The 15,815-nt window shown below is 43.5% G+C and overlaps 1 protein-coding gene across 2 annotated transcripts in view; it reads right to left on the bottom strand.

Moving 5' to 3' along the window:
- PTCHD4 (patched domain containing 4) overlaps positions 1 to 15,815 on the bottom strand; it is an 89,321-nt gene that overhangs the window by 64,086 nt on the left and 9,420 nt on the right. The gene's annotated exons all lie outside the window — the stretch shown is intronic.

Here is a 15,815-nt window from a genome sequence, read left to right on the forward strand (position 1 = left end):
AGTTCACACGAGATAATATTCTTTGCCTAGATGTGCTATGGGAATGAGCTGACTGACAGCCTGAATTTGGGAGATGCTCTGCCTTACACACACACATGGAAGCAGTCATCTGCAAAAGGCCAGAAGCATTTTGGGGAGACACTTTTAACATCTATTACATCCAACATTAACCATTTCTAGAAACACCTGTGCTGCACACAGGTCATTATCTGAAATTGCCAGACCTGCTCGCTGTAATGATTCCCATCCTAAGGAAAAATCAATGAAGCAAGGTACCAGGCTTTACGAAACATAAATGTCTTCCGGGATGTCTGCTCATAGAGCAAATAAATATCAGAAATTGAGAGACAGTGCTGAAAATGTTTTATATACTCACCTGGCCTTGTCTCTGGTATGTAAAGGAGGTAATCCTCCCACTGACAAATTTCTGCCTATGCCTGCTTTCATGGCAGGAGCTCACACTGTTTTCAGCATTTGCCTGCCACAGCCCAGGGAACGTGACAAAGTGCTTTTCAGAAGTTCATTTTTTCCCTATTCCCAGTTGTTATTTCCCATTGAAATAATGGCTTCTGGCGAGGCATCCTGGCACGAGCTGACATGAAAGGTGATTTGCAGTCTAATGCCAGCTTCTCAAATCACCTGAAGCCTCATTGCAAATGTCATATAAGCAGAGACAGCTAGCACAGAGGGGCAGCTGGTGCTGTTTGGACTCCAAAAAATCCTCATCTTTGTCATTTCATGTTAGAATCCTGTTTTGAGTCATTATTTCTACTTTTTTCTAAGGAGGGGTCACACCTAACACTCACATACTCACAAAAGGTACATTTCCAAGCTGGTAATTAAGGTTTGAGCAATGCAGTCCCTGCTCACATCAGATGCAACTTCGCAGTTAAAAATCCCCTTTGGCACTGCTTTGAAATTTTAGGGAGAAATGTCATATTTCCTGAGTATGTATGCAGTGTTGACATTCAAACATTTTCAGCCACTGCAGGATACTTCAGCAGCACAGCTCCAAATTCAGACAATGGACTGTAATTCAGATTTCATTGATTCACTATGCAGCACGCACAGCAAGGTTATGGGAAACTTTGCGATGACCATCTGCCTTCCTCTGCGAAAGGTGCACCGAACGTCGGCAACATTTCGAAAGAGGCAACAGAGCAGGCACAAATAAATCATGTTCTGCTGTATCTCCCATGAAACAGAAGATAACGGCTATTTGTTACACTGATGTACAATAGGGCACCCAGCTCATATGTCAGCAAAATAGAAAGAGCGCTTTTTCAGATGGAATCGAGGAAATCACAGATGCTGAATTGCTTTGAGGTCGTTTTGTCCATCCCCTTCCTTCCAAAGGCAGATTGCTTCCTATCTATGCAACGGTTTTGCCTTTGCTGCTTTTATAGCATGCAAACATGAACCTGCCACCACGGCATTTGGGAAAATGGGGCCCTTTTCTAATACAGCTCAGATGCTGGCTTTGCCAAATGCTCCAAGTGAGATAAAGGTCCTGTTGTGCTAGGCAGGGCTGTCACATCAACAGTTACAATTCCTCAGCAAGGAAGACAGAAGAAAGATGGGAAAAAATATTGCCTTTCATCCCATTTTACAGATGGAGACTGAAGTGTGGAAGAATGAAGACCCAGCTGCCAACATGACTTTCAGCATTTCCTAGAGGCCTCCAAGCCCCTAGGCTTGGCAAGTAGTTAGCCTCAACCTAACTACCTCTTGGTGTCTAGGCAAGTAGGCACCTAGGTAGGTAACTACCTCTTGCTGTCTAGGCAACTACCTCTTGGTGTTTAGGCAAGTAGTTAGCCATAACCTAACTACCTCTTGGTGTCTCATGGGCACTTCAGGGGCGTTATTCACCATCCCAAAGAACTCTTGTTGTCTTCCAGGACCACCTTGGTGAAAGACAGAGACGCAAATGGCTAAGCTCCTGGGCTAAGCCCTAAGGTTTGGGAAACAAAATGAGGCCGCAGTGGCTTATATAAATGAGGCCTGAAGACCAGGCAGGTTTTGAACAAGATCCTTCATTCTGCCTAGTTCCTCAATGAAAAAAAGCACTTTCTGCTGTTAATTAGCATGTCCTTCCTGGTATATGCCTACATGATGCTGTTTTTAATTTCATAACAATAGTTTCATGTTTCAGACTACAGATCCCTTACACATTTTACCTACATATGTTACTACTCTCTGATCTTATACACAGAAAAGCAAACTCAAAAAATAGAGTAATAATGATAATACTTATTGGTTGTACACCATTTTACACCCATGTATCTCCAGAGGATCTACAACACAAGATGATAACTGTATTAAGCAAGGTCACTAGCATGGCTGGAGCCTGAATTTCAGATTCTCAGGCTCTGTCTATGTGCCTTTCTCTTTCTTTTTTTTTTTTTTAATGTCTAGTGAAAACTTCACAATGTCTGTTCTCCCAAAGGACAAAAAGGGCCATCGTCCATTCTGATGGCAGCTAATTCTCTCCAGATCTAAGCATCTTTAAAAATGGCATGAAATATAGCTCACTTGCTGTGGCATATGTTATTTGATCTTAAACAGGGGCCAAGCAAAAAAATCTTTCCTTTGACGGATACTATTAAATTGGTTTTTGTGTACTCCTCTTTTTCTAGATGTCCCAAAGCCATTTGGTAGATTTAGACTCTGAAAGGGAGGAGGACGAGAACTAAGGACTCTCAGAGGAGCGAGAGATGCCAGACATCAACACCATCATCCACCTTTTCCCCCAGGATTATGGGTTTTGCCACCTGTGTTTATGCAGACCTGGTCTTGGACGTGGTTGAAAATCCAAACTCCTCATCCATTCAGCAGTAAAAATCACTAATGGTGAATGGATGGATGCAGAATAAATCCCTACCATATTTCAGACTAGAAACTTGTCTGTAAGGATGCTTGGACCCTTAATATCCTAAAAAGATGTGTAAATGGCATGGGGATGTTTGGCTTGCTCCAGACCTGAGTGCAGGACCTCTCAGGTTAAAAAAACCAGCTGCTGCTACTGAGCTAAATATCTCTTGCTGGTGCTAATGTAGGCATAGATCCCCTCTGCATGCAGCCCAGAGGGATACTAGCAATACTCCCTTTCTACTAAATTACCTGGGACATTTTTGTTTCCTTAATCGTTTCAGTGCAGCTGCTGCAGGCCTGACTCCCATCCCCAGGGTTCCGTGTGGTCACTGCCCGCTGCCACACCAGCCCTGGACAGATCGCCTTCTCCTCCCCGCTTTGAATGGCACCAGCCTCCACTGACTTCCTTCTCATGGGAAAACCAGAAGGTTTAAGGTATTTTTGAGATGGTATGGCTCCTGCCTTTCCAGCACCCTGCTCAGTGGAGGCTAAGGCTGGTGAGAGGTTTAAAAGTCATTTCAGATCCCTGGCAAGGAGGAGAAGAGCCCTGGTACCCTACTGCCAGATCACTCTCATTCAAGTACATTTGCAGAACCTTTGCCAGCAAATTTATGTCTATTTTAATTTTTCTTTAGCTACTGCCTCTTATCAACTGGAGTGATGGATAATTATCAAGCTACATTCTAGAAATGTTAGGATAAAGCACGCAATCCTGGTTAAACTCCATTTTATCTTAAAAGCTTAAAAATGTTCAACAGAGGGCAACCAGGAGTGCCTGTCGAAATATATTGTGTGATAAACATCCTAATGAGATCAATGCAGTTGTTTCTCCCCGTGATAAGGACATTCCTACTCTACCAAACATAGGTCATAGCAAGTATTACACTAAAATCCACGGAGGTTAGGATGAAGTCAGTTTCTTTTGTTCACTTAGTTTTCAAGGTAAAACTAGGTTTTAAGTTTTCAAGGTAAAATGGAATAAAAATCCCCTTTCTTCAAGACATTATTTAAGGCTTAACATATTTGGTTGGTCCTACCTCCCTCTAGCTCACTGTAAAACTTGGGAGGGAGTTTTTTTCTCCCCAACTGAACGGATTTCTCTGTCCCTGTCCCTAGTATAGTTATCCATGGAGACCTTATACCAGTCTATCCCTATTACACAGCCACCAATTACCAACAATTCCTAAAGCATCCCTTTCAAACGGTCGCATGTAATGCTGATTTATGTCAGCGCAGCAGTTTTCCTGCCTCAGAGCTGTGTAGGTGCTCTTGCACACCCACCAGACTGCTTGCTGGGCTTGTCCCTCTGCAGCTATTCTGTACGGCTCAGCGATGGAGAGAGAGTCCAGGGCAAGCGAGCCCTGAGGGCAACGCATTCGAGGTAAAACTGCACCTCAGCTGACTGGGAGCAGGGACACAGCAATGGCCATGGGGTCTGTTCGCTCAGCAAAAATAAAATGTATGAAAGTGGCCATGAGAAGCTATCGAGGAAATAATCCTCTAGGTCTCTGCTGCAATAAAGAGCAATTCAGTTATTTCCAGCTATTCGGCAATGACGAAGTTTAGCTTACCAGCTAGTCAAGCAAATTTGGTTTATAGTTACTAGGAAGTCAGGCACATCCAAAGGATGACCTGCCCCATCCTAAGGTACAGGTAAAAACCAGACTTGCCCTCTGCAGTTGCCTGTCTCTGTTTACAGCAGAGGCACAAGATTACTTAAGACTTGGTCCTAGCTTTTATCAGGCGAAAAAGTTAGGAGAGATTAACTCACCCACAGTGGCAGATGCAAACACAAAACTAGCTGACCCGTCTTGTCATCCCTGGCTCATATTGGGCCCTTCACAGACATGTCCTGCACGTTAACAAACATGCAGACCTTGAGCCCCCTCCCAGGGAAATCAAGGATCACCAGAGTGATTTTTAAGTGAAGGACATTGTCCTGGTTTCCGCTGAGATAATTTTCTTTATAGTGGCTGGTATGGGGCTATGTTTTGGATTTGTGCTGAAGACAGTGTTGATAATACAGAGATGTTTTAGTTGTTGCTGCACTGGTCAAGGACTTTTCAGCTTCCCATGCTCTGCCGGGTGCAGAAGAAGCTGGGAGGGGACACAGCCAGGAGAGTTGACCCCAACTGACCAAAGGGCTATTCCATACCATATGGCCTCATGCTCAGCATATAAAGCTGGGGAAGAAGGAGGAAGTGAGGATGTTTGGAGTGATGGCATTTGTCTTCCCAAGTCACCGTTACGCGTGCTGGAGCCCTGCTGTCCTGGAGATGGCTGAACACCCGCCTGCCGATGGGAAGGAGTGAATGAATTCCTTGTTTTGCTTTGCTGGCATGCGTGGCTTTTGCTTTCCCTATTAAACTGTCTTTATCTCAACCCTCGAGTTTTGTCACTTTTACCCTTCCGATTCCCTCCCCCATCCCACCGGGGGAGTGAGCGAGCGGCTGGGTGGGGCTTAGTTGCCAGCTGGGGCTAAACCACGACAGACATGTGTACCCAGAGCATCCAAAAGGCAACCAGAACCTTCTGGAACCTCTTTCTGATGAGTCTGGGCTCATGCTCCTTTCCTTTACTGCTTTGGGTTTCTAGTTTTTGATCAGATAATTTGAAACAAACAAGAACAGGAGAAAAGTATTTCAAGAGACTTATATATTCTAGGATTAATAACAGAGAATAAGAGAAGTGTTCCTAACACAGATCTATTCCTTCCAAGTAAATAAAATTATGGAGGAATTCATAAGGGTGCAATAACAGACTGTGATTGCTACTGGAGACCTCTTCTCTGTGGAGGAGCTTCTGGTGCTGGACACGCTGTATTTCTGGGTCATCCTCCCCACTTTGCCCCTTCAGTATCACCCCATCAGGTTTTCAGCTGTCAAGAGAGGGGAAGGCCAGAGGGAAAGCAGAAGAGGCTGTCCCTCCACCTTTGCTTCCCCTGCACATCCCTCAGGAATGAAGATACAAGATAAGCTCTCTCCCTTCCAGACCAGCTCACTCCACACCAAACCTTCCCTCCTAGACTGTATTTCACTTTTACATCCTTTTCAAGCTTCCTATGTTCTTTGTCCTACCTGCAAGCTCTTCATCACTCAACTGGCTCCTTCACTCTCAAGGTCAGATTCCCATTCGGTCCACCTCAGATCCCATCCCAGTTCTTCTGGGAAAAGAGGGGTGGATTTACTGCCCAGTTCACCCCCAACACAGCTTTGTCCCTGGTTGTCCTAAACTGCACCCGTGCACCCAGGGGCACAGTGGTGTCCTTGAAGCTGCTGAGGAATACCCATGTTGGCTGTGATTACACCCTTCCTCTACGTGGAGAAGGGTATTGCTGGAAGATGGGGGGTTACAGACAGCACAAAGAGGAGCGCAAGCACTGCGAGGTAACTTCGGGGCACAGCTGGCCTATCTGCCTTTTTCTTCTTCTCCCCTCCACCAGGAGTAGGATCACACACACAGCAGTGAAATAGCTTTGGCACTGACAGTTCAGGCAGCGGCAGGTGAACTGGTGGTTGCACCCCAGCCCTGTGAGTTGGATCCAAGCGTGAAGGGTGCAGATGGCTTTGGGTGCCCAGTAGCCTGGGGACTGGTGAGATGGCAGAGGAGGAAGCCCTGCAGTGGGTGGCTCAGCAAAACTTGCTGTCAGTGACATCAGTTCACCTTCCACAGGAGATTCGTGTCAACAGGACTTCTCAAGTCGTAGGTAAGCCTGGGTGTGTAAATCTACCAGGTCAGGTCTTGAAATACCACTGTCCTCTTGTTTCCAGCAGGCACAGAGCCGCGGCTCCCTCCCCACTTTATGTTGTCCTTTGAGTTTGTGCTCTGCCCTGTCCAGGATCAAAAGCCCTCAAGGCAGTTGCGTTGGGCTCAGCCCTCTGCTTTTCACTGCCTGTCCCTGCCAGGGGGGTTTCCCGGTATCAGAGAGCAAAAAGTGAGGTTGCATCTAGCCTCTAAATCCCGCAGGATGAGGGATGATGGTAAAAATAATCACCGCAGACCAGCAGTTTCCCCTGCCCATCCATGCATGGGTTCCTGTCTGAGGGATGGCTGTGGACAAACTAAGCAAGTGGGAAGCGTGCTTTGTGGGGGGATTTATGTAGCAAGAAAGTGGTCAATGACGCAAAAGAAGTGGAGTTTGTTGTGACTGTAAAATAAAAGTGGGACTATGGAGTGGGGTGCCCTAAAAAGACTGGACGTGTGAAAAAGAAGGAGGCAGGAAGGAGAAAACACAGGGTGAGGGGTAACGAAGCAGCAGTTCTCATTGCACCCTGACCACCCAGAAGAGGGCAGGAGAAGGCAGGTGGGAGCAAACATCCTCCTGCAAACAGCAGAGCTGTGTCTCCCCTGCCCTGTGCCACCATGCCAGTGGCAGCAGACGAGCACAGCCCTGCACTGCAGTCCCTGCTTCAGCTCTCGCTGCCTTCCCATCCCCCTCCAGCCTCCCTCCTTCCCACCTCCCCACAGGGACCCAGACCACATGGTGGCATCGAGCAGAGCGGCAATAATGCAGGGCTGGGTTTAGCTACCCTAAACTGATCCCCCACCCCAACAGAAGAATAGGAAATTTCAAGTATTTCCACCCCAAATGTCACACTTCAGGCTGGGTAGCACGTGTTATTTCTTCCTGCTGGCGTCTGTCTGCTCCCAGGCATCTGGTCTGCAAGCTCTGCACGGCCGTACGGTGCTACCCTAGACCTCTGTGCAGGGACCCGTACAGCACAGGAGGATTCAGACCTCGTCCCCAGCTCTGGGGGTCTCCCCAGTGGCCTGTAACAGGTCAACATGCAAAGGGCGAGCAGTGGGAGAAGAGGGAGAGGGTGGCATGTATAACTCCAGCTCTGTCCCTGGTCTGGAAAGAAGCAGGGTCTTGGTTTATGGGTCAGTGGCTTCCTCTCACCAGGCACAGGACCATGCCCTGATTACTGGAGGTTTTTGGCTGCATTCCCCCACCTGCACTGTTTGCAGGCTGGCTCCAGAGCATGGCGGGTTGATTCAGCTAACCAGGAGCTTTGCACTGAGGTGTGGGAATTTCTTCAAAAACTGTTTTCTACCCCAGGACCTCCATGCTTCTTCACATCACCAAGTGGGACAGCATTCATATTTTGCATATATTCAAATCCCGCTTTATGACAGACTTTTGCAAGGAGGTACCCCATGGCTTTAGGAGGGGAAATCCAAGCTCCTACATTGCATGGTACAGTTGTTGTCCTCCACCTATGCAAACTGGGACAACATCTAGGCCTCTGCCAGGTGCTAAGCCATGAAGAAAACCCAGGTCCAAATAAAAAAAGCTGAATTTTTGTCCCTGGCATAGTTAGTGTTCATCCCAAAGGATTTTGTTTGTGCCAAGGAGAAATGTAGGAATGAATCACTAAGGAGACAGCAGTGCCTCAAGGAACACGTGCAAAACACCAATATTTGGATATATGCAGTTAAACACTCACACTCCTGTATGCAAGCATGTGTGTGAAGAACACTTCACCATCTTTCGTATTTGGCAGACTCTAGGAATCAATAGTATGAATACTTTATATTAAAGAATACTCCATGATTTCTTCCACAGCTCAAACTCAATGTTAAAAATGTTCAAAGGAAAGGAAGAAAATTACAAAGAGCATAAGAAGACAAGAAATGTTTTTTCAGTGCAGGCCAGCAGTCCATCTAGCCCAATTTTCAGTCTCTGTGCGTTTCTAAAGCATGACACACCAAGATAGCGTCTTCCATAACATAGCTGGAAGACACCTTTGTGAGTCTCATAGTTATTGTGGATTTTCCAGCTCTTTAACAAACAAAAAAAGTGAAATGAGCTGCTGGGAAGGGGGAGAAAGAATGCAACTGTTCATTTTTTAACAAAGAAATCCTTCTCCCAAATGCAGATATTTGAATGAAATTGGCCATAAAAAGTAAGTAAGATTAATGAATTAAAGCTATCTTGTGCCCCAGTGAAATCCAAGAGAGTTTTGTTATCTGAAGAGGGTCATTGCTTTCTCCAAACGGGAGTAAATAGGACAATATTCCACCAGAATGCTTTCTGTCTACTGTGAAGGTCTAATGTTAAAGCTTTCTTGAAGTCCATGGAGTTATAGGCTAAACAAAAACGTAATTCCAAAAGTAAAAAAAAAATAAAAATACAGCAGAAAACCTCTTTTCTTGTCATCTTTCCATATCAACAAAAGCAAAAAGGCACAAAACTGTTTGCAAAACTTCACCAAGCGCTTCATACGCCCAAGCTGAAGGGTTCTGGAGGGATCCAATAATTGTCCCTAAAAGGAGGTCCTAAAAAGGGGTCACTCGTTTTCACTGACAGGTCTGTAGGCCCTCTTGCTTTGTGTGCATCTCACTGTGTACCTCTTCTATTTGTTTTCCCTACACCGCTTGAAGTCTAGTACACATAAGAAATAGGAAGAAAACCATCCAGGAAGCAAAAGGAATTGGATTTGCCTGGTTTTATTACTCCATCTAAAGGAAATGTTAAAAAATAAACAGCAGAGAATAAAAAGTGAGGAGTAAAGCAGATCCACAGGAATCATTTAAGCTCTTCCAATGTGAAGTTTCAATAATGACACAGAAAAGGGTGCTTTTTTCTTTTTAAATCATGTTTTATGTTGGAAAACATCTCTAATTTTCTCTTGTCTCTGTTCTTCTTGGTTTCTCTGGGGACCAGCAGCCAAAGTACTGAAATGCTGCGATAATGTTTTATCAAAGGCAAGAAGAAAAGAAATAACTGAGAATCAGAGTCAAGTGTGATATGGCAAGATTTTGAGGCTAGCATGGTTTTGAGGTTAACTTCCAGCTAAGCAGTTTGCAGGCTTAACTAAGCCCAGCCTTTGAATGCAAGGTGCTGCTGTGCTCTTACTCAAGTCCTATCAGGAGCTTCCACTCTCGCGGTGCCCAATAAGGTATAACAAGGCACCGCACAAAGCAGATACAGTTAAGGACACTTAACACTTCCAGCTGAAAATTCCTCCTTTTTAAGACACAATTAATCAGTTTTCCCTCTTTTTTTTTTTTTTTTTTAATCTCAAATTTGGCAATTCTCTGCCCTGAAGCATCCCCCTGTTTCCTCCAGCACACACTGGTTTTTAATGAGTTTGGCCAATTGTTAGCTGGAGAGAGCCAAAAAAAATATCTAATTTCAGATGGTTTTCCTTTCTTTTTTTTTCATAGCATTAGACCAGAACCTAGAAAGGGGGAGTGGGAATCAGGCATTTAAGTAGGCCTGTATTTATGTATTAAAATATAACTGAAGCTGGGGTTGTGGATCTGCATATGAGATAGCTGACTCCCACCCAAGGTACTTCTGAACTCAGTACATTCAAAAAGATGTTTCACTCCCACATCAGCAGGTAGTTTTTATATTTGTAAAAATCTGTCTCAAGATCACCTTGTAAAGTGTGCCCTTCATGATAAAATCTTATGTTCTTAGTAGCCCATAGAGATGAAGGTGCTGTCACAGATGATTCTCTAACATGTTTTCTTTAATTCTTATTCCAGCCAAAAAAGCAAAGTTCATGGCATCATCTCCACTTTGAGCTTCTCATTGCCTCCCGTCACTGGAGAGCTCTCCCACTGGAAGTTTGCTGACATTATGAGGGCCAGCTTTTCTTTATTTTTTTCAGCCATATTCTGTGGGAGAGGGTGTCTTGCGCTGTCTCAGACAGCACAGAGCACATTTGCAATGATAAACAAGTGTTAAACAACAGCATGCGACAACCTGAAAATTTTACTTCAGCCCAAAACCTTCATCTAGAGATTGCAGGAGTTGCTAAAAACTGCCACTGATCGAGCTCCACATGCTGTGAGCAATTCATCTTGATGCAGCCTTTGCACTGCTGATGCCTGGGAGGACCCACACGAGGTACGGCAGATGCTGAGGTCTCAGCTCAGACCATATTCACCGGTCACCAGTGAGGTTCTGGCATGGCCCAGGACCTCACTGTGCAAGGTCCTGTGCAAATGCACAGCTGGAGAAGCTGCCCATGCTCCAAAGATCTTCCCACCTGATGCTGGAGTTTCCTTAGTCACTGTATTTCACAGTACAAACTGGTGATGCAGCCAAAGGGGTCCCTTCCCTCTCCTTCCCGAGCCTGCACCTCCTCCCTACCAAGTTTGGGAGCAGCAGTTCACGTGGTGAACTGGATTGGAGAACTAATCCAGTTTTATGCAAACTCAATGGGAAGGAAAAAAAAAAAAAAAAAAAGATTTAATTCCCTCCTTGCTGCCAGCTGGCTCAGGTTTTCTTTAATTCCTGTGCTCAAACCCCGTAGTCTGGTGATGGTGTCAGCTATGCAACACCTGAATAGCTTCATCCTCAAGGTGGCTGTATTTCACAGCTGAGTATTTGTCCTTTTGTGTGAGTACACAGTAGCTATTAACTTCAAGCAGAGTTTCTGATTTGGATGTGCCTCTTCAGCCAGAACAGGACTCAAAACATGAAAAGTCAGAATTTAGACTCTGAGGCCCTGAGTCAGGCTGCCTAACCAAACCTGCCAGGTTAGAAATACCGGGACTACCAGGCTGCCTGATCAAGGAGAAGAGAAAAACGGGGCACCTCCAGAGGGCAATTTTGATATTAAATGGACTGAATCTCATTCTTAGGGGGTTTAGTGCTCCTAAAGCCTATAATGTCCCAAACCCTAATTTAAGTACCTTCATTAAATGCTTAACATTAGGTTATATGTGTTCCTAGACTTATATGTTAATGTAATGCTATTGTTAAGAATGAGTTCAAGATACCAAGTAAGATGAATATTTAGTTACTGTGTATAAGCACTTCTGAAGAAATGTAGTATATTCATTGTAAATAATAGCAACCACATTTTCAACTTGTCTGAGACATTGCCCTGCAAGACATCAAAACTTTCTTCCCCAAATAGATATTTTACAGTTACTTCAATGTAATACATGTTTTTAAAAAAGGCTTTTCAAAGTCCACTGGAGTGCAAAGTGGTTTTTCAATTTATATTAGTATAACCTATCTGGAAAGGTTTTGGTTCTGGCAGAACAGGAAGGATCAGGCTTTTAATTTTAAAACAAAAGTGCTGCAGATGGTGGGACCTTGTGGTATCTAGCCACCCTTGGATTTGAAACAAATAAATATTTAGCAAAAAACCCTGATAAAAGAAGCCAAAGAGTAATCGGATGGTAAAGCACTTCCAGGTGATAGAAACTCAGCATTTGTCTTCTGAGTACTCTGCAAAATCTCAGTCTCCTGCAATAAACTGCCAATATCTGGCAATTTGTTTTGCAGGAGGATGGCATTTAATTCCGGTTCCTTCAGTGGAAGCTAATTCCTTATTCAGATTAATGTATTTTAGTTCTTTTGCAACTGTCTAATAATAATTTCCAAAAAGAGTTTTTCAAAACCCTGTCAGAGATTTGGAGTGAGACAAAGCTGCAATGGGCTTCAGAAGAAGCCTTGATTTTCCCCATGAAATTATTCTGGGAAGTTTTTTCTCATGTCAGTGCAAATGCAGATTATACCCTAGGTCATTCAGAAACACTTCATCTGGCATAAGTTTTTGCTATAAAGATCTTAAAATTTAGCATATTCCCATGTTTATGAAAATTTCATGGATTTTTTTTTTTTTTTTTTTTGTGATTTGAATGAAAGTATTGTGGGATTTAGCCCACCTAATTTTAACCAGCTGAAAGGTAAATGCATAATCTGAACATTCTTTCTCTGGTCCATGTTGTTTCTGAAGGGTGAAGTCATCCCCACCTAATGTAGTTGCTTAGAAAAAGTTAAATGCATTTCTTCTGGAGGCTCACCCTTCTCTCCTCTGATTGCACGCTGGGCCCAGTTTAGATTAGATGCCAAACATAAAAGGGCTCAAATGAGAAGAAATATATCCCATCTTTGGGATGGGTGTTCCCATCGTGACTCTCTGTATGAGCATCCACAGGCTGCTACATCGTGGACCCTCAGTGGCAGGGCAGGGTCACAGCCTGACTCTGCAGACCAGACCAGGTACCAGCCGCTCAGCAAATGGCCTGATGTTGTGGACATTTGTCAAGAAGAGGAGAAGAAATGGCCTGACTCCACAGTCCATTTCACAAACATCACCAACGTGTTCCTAGAGACTTGCTCTGCCATCACACTCAAGTTGGACAAAAAATAGTAGAAATGATCCAGCCGAATATTTTTTAACTGTCCTGCTCAACTGAGTATTAAGACTGTCTGCTACAAGAATTTTTCCCTGGCACAACCGGAATATAATTAATGAATGACAAAATTCAATAGGGACAAAATGGAGCCAATTTGTGACATTAGGGCTATGAGGCTATTCAAATTTGAAGTGCTGGGGAACAATCAGATGATGGACAACATGGCAAAACAACTTCAAGGTTGGCCCATCCAAAATCCACACAGTCAGCACAAAACTCCAGAAGAAGACTGATTTCATTCTAGAAAGATATCAAGGCGAAACAACAACCTATCAAGGCTTCACTGATTATTTAACACATCATCTACAGCCTCCAAAGCACCGTTCAAACTCTAACGTACAGAGCTGTCTTTGTCCTGCAGAACTTGATCTGTGAGAAGGTGAAGGATGAAAGACAACATTGAGTAGTGAAATGTCCATATTTGCAAAGCAGTGTCAGAGTCAGAAGTAAAACTAAGTGCCCTTTCCATGGGGGTTGCAAAATCCCAACTTTAACATCAACTTTGTCTTTGACCTTAGTCCTATCATTTAAGCACTGCATCTTCAATTCGACATTTGCAAAACTCAGCTCACAGGAATCTTTTTCAAAGGAGGACCCTAGATTGCTCTTTGGGGACCAGAATGCAACCAAAATTCATCAAAAAATTGTTTTATTTTCTGTTCGGGTTTCTAACTGCTCCTGTTCTGTCTGTGTAAATTCTCTGACTCAGCTGCTGCTGACATCTCCTCCTTGTTTAATATTATCTGTGAATTTCATTCCTGTGCAATTCAATTCCACTTCCCGATAATTAATAGAGATGTTAGATGAGACCAGACCTAACACAAATTCTCCAGACACCCTGCAAGATACCTTCCATAAACTTGTTACATTATCATTTATCATGATTCTTCGTTTACAATCTTTCAGCCAGTTTCCAACCCACATGACTGATTTCCCATCCAAGCCAATCTGAATTAATTTTTCTGTTAGGATTTCCTCATAATCCTGCACAGGCTAGGGAATGGGCTAGACTGACCTTATAAACCTTTTACGTCTTTGACCTCTTGATGTTACACGGAAGAGGCATGAGATTGCTCATAAAACTCCAACAGCTCTTTGATTGAATTTCTCCAGCTGCACCACAGCACTCCTTTATGATGGGAAAATCAATGTAAGGGAGAGGAAGATCTGAGTTGCAGCAGAATATGAATTCTTGAATATGTGGTCCTGCACCAAAATCACCATCCGACCCCCCAAACTGCTCCTTCGCAAAGCAGCATCTGAAATGTTGTCCTTTCTGTCCACTGTACCCTCATTGAAGAGGCTATAGGAAAGACCCAGTTCAAATTGGTCCTATCATCTCAGGATGCACTTGAGTTTCTTTGAGTTTCATTCTGGGCTCTTCTCTATCCTGGTTACCTTTTATTTAGCTGCTCTAAAGGAAGTGAAAAAATGTCCTATTCTGCCTTTATTTTTCCTTGTCATTTTTGCTACTTCAAAGAGTAATTAGGTTTTCCACAAAAAAAGTATCAGAATCATTCCTAAAGGAGCATTGTTCAGATCTGTTAAGTAGTGACAAATGACCTGCTTTAACTTTCCTTTTGAGGTGAATATTCTGATGAAAAGACCACTGAACATATGCAATTACAGTATTTGACATTTATGTAACACATTTTTTCCCTTCAAGGATGTCCTCCTCTTTCTCCCACCTCCAAAATCTTGTACTAGAGGCAAGAAGATGGTAAAAATTGTAAGGATACAAGCTTTATTCTTTCAGGAAATAAAAAACTCCCAACTTTTCTTTAAAACTAAATTCTTATTAAAAGTGAAACATCATGAAATACTTTATGAGAGAAGGGGAGCTCTTAAGCTTGTCAAGCTTGTGAAATTTATTTTTGGGCATATACCTACAGCCTAATACTGGTGCTAATCTTGAAGCCTGGGGAAAGAAAGGACTGGAGAGACATTTGTAAATATTCAGAAATGTTCATGTTTCTTTGCTGATGTCCCAACTTTCTATGCAATTTACAATGATAAATCTGTTGTGCATCAGCTGGGTGACTGGCGTTTTTTACATGCAGATAGAAAATCAGTTATGGACAGGAAAATTAATGTTAGTTAACAAAGAAACACCACTGATAGAGCATTTATTACCACACCTTCCAGCCACTCCTGAAGAGAAGTGGGTTTGTCATCCGGATCCAAAAGTCTATGTGGTGCAATCTCTATTGGAGGATGTTTTATACTTGTCTGTGAATAAAACCTCACTCAGCAGGACAGGAGTCAAGAACGTGAGCAAACTGAAGTGTGGATTTTAAGGACAAAAATGCACATGAATATTTCCATGTTGCATCTGCTCAGCATTGAATTTGTTAATGTATGTAGTTAATGAATCAAAATCTACTCTAAGAAACCATCCTGGAAAATGGTTAGAAAAAGGGTGATTTATATATCACAGGCCTGGTCAAACAAGAGATTGCATTGCATCTTTCTTCTTAACGAACTGCAAATTGTTTTACAAACTAAACCTGCTCCGGAAACTGGAATTGAGGATCACTTGGCCCATCAATACAGTGCCTTGGTCTCCAGTGAAAAATGGCATTAAAAGAGCCAAAGCACCCTGTTGGGGGATACATTCATGGCCACGGAGACTGGGCTGTGTCCTCAGCCAGCGGGGATCCTGCCAGGCAGAGCTGGTGGGGTGACTTCGTTTCTCTGTGATTTTCAAACAGGAGTGACCTCTCCTTCCCCTAAGTTTGAACATGGGAAAACATTTCCTTTTAAAGTAACTTTTT

The sequence above is a fragment of the Mycteria americana genome, chromosome 3 (genome assembly GCF_035582795.1).
Source record: "Mycteria americana isolate JAX WOST 10 ecotype Jacksonville Zoo and Gardens chromosome 3, USCA_MyAme_1.0, whole genome shotgun sequence".
NCBI classification, from domain to species: Eukaryota; Metazoa; Chordata; class Aves; order Ciconiiformes; family Ciconiidae; genus Mycteria; species Mycteria americana.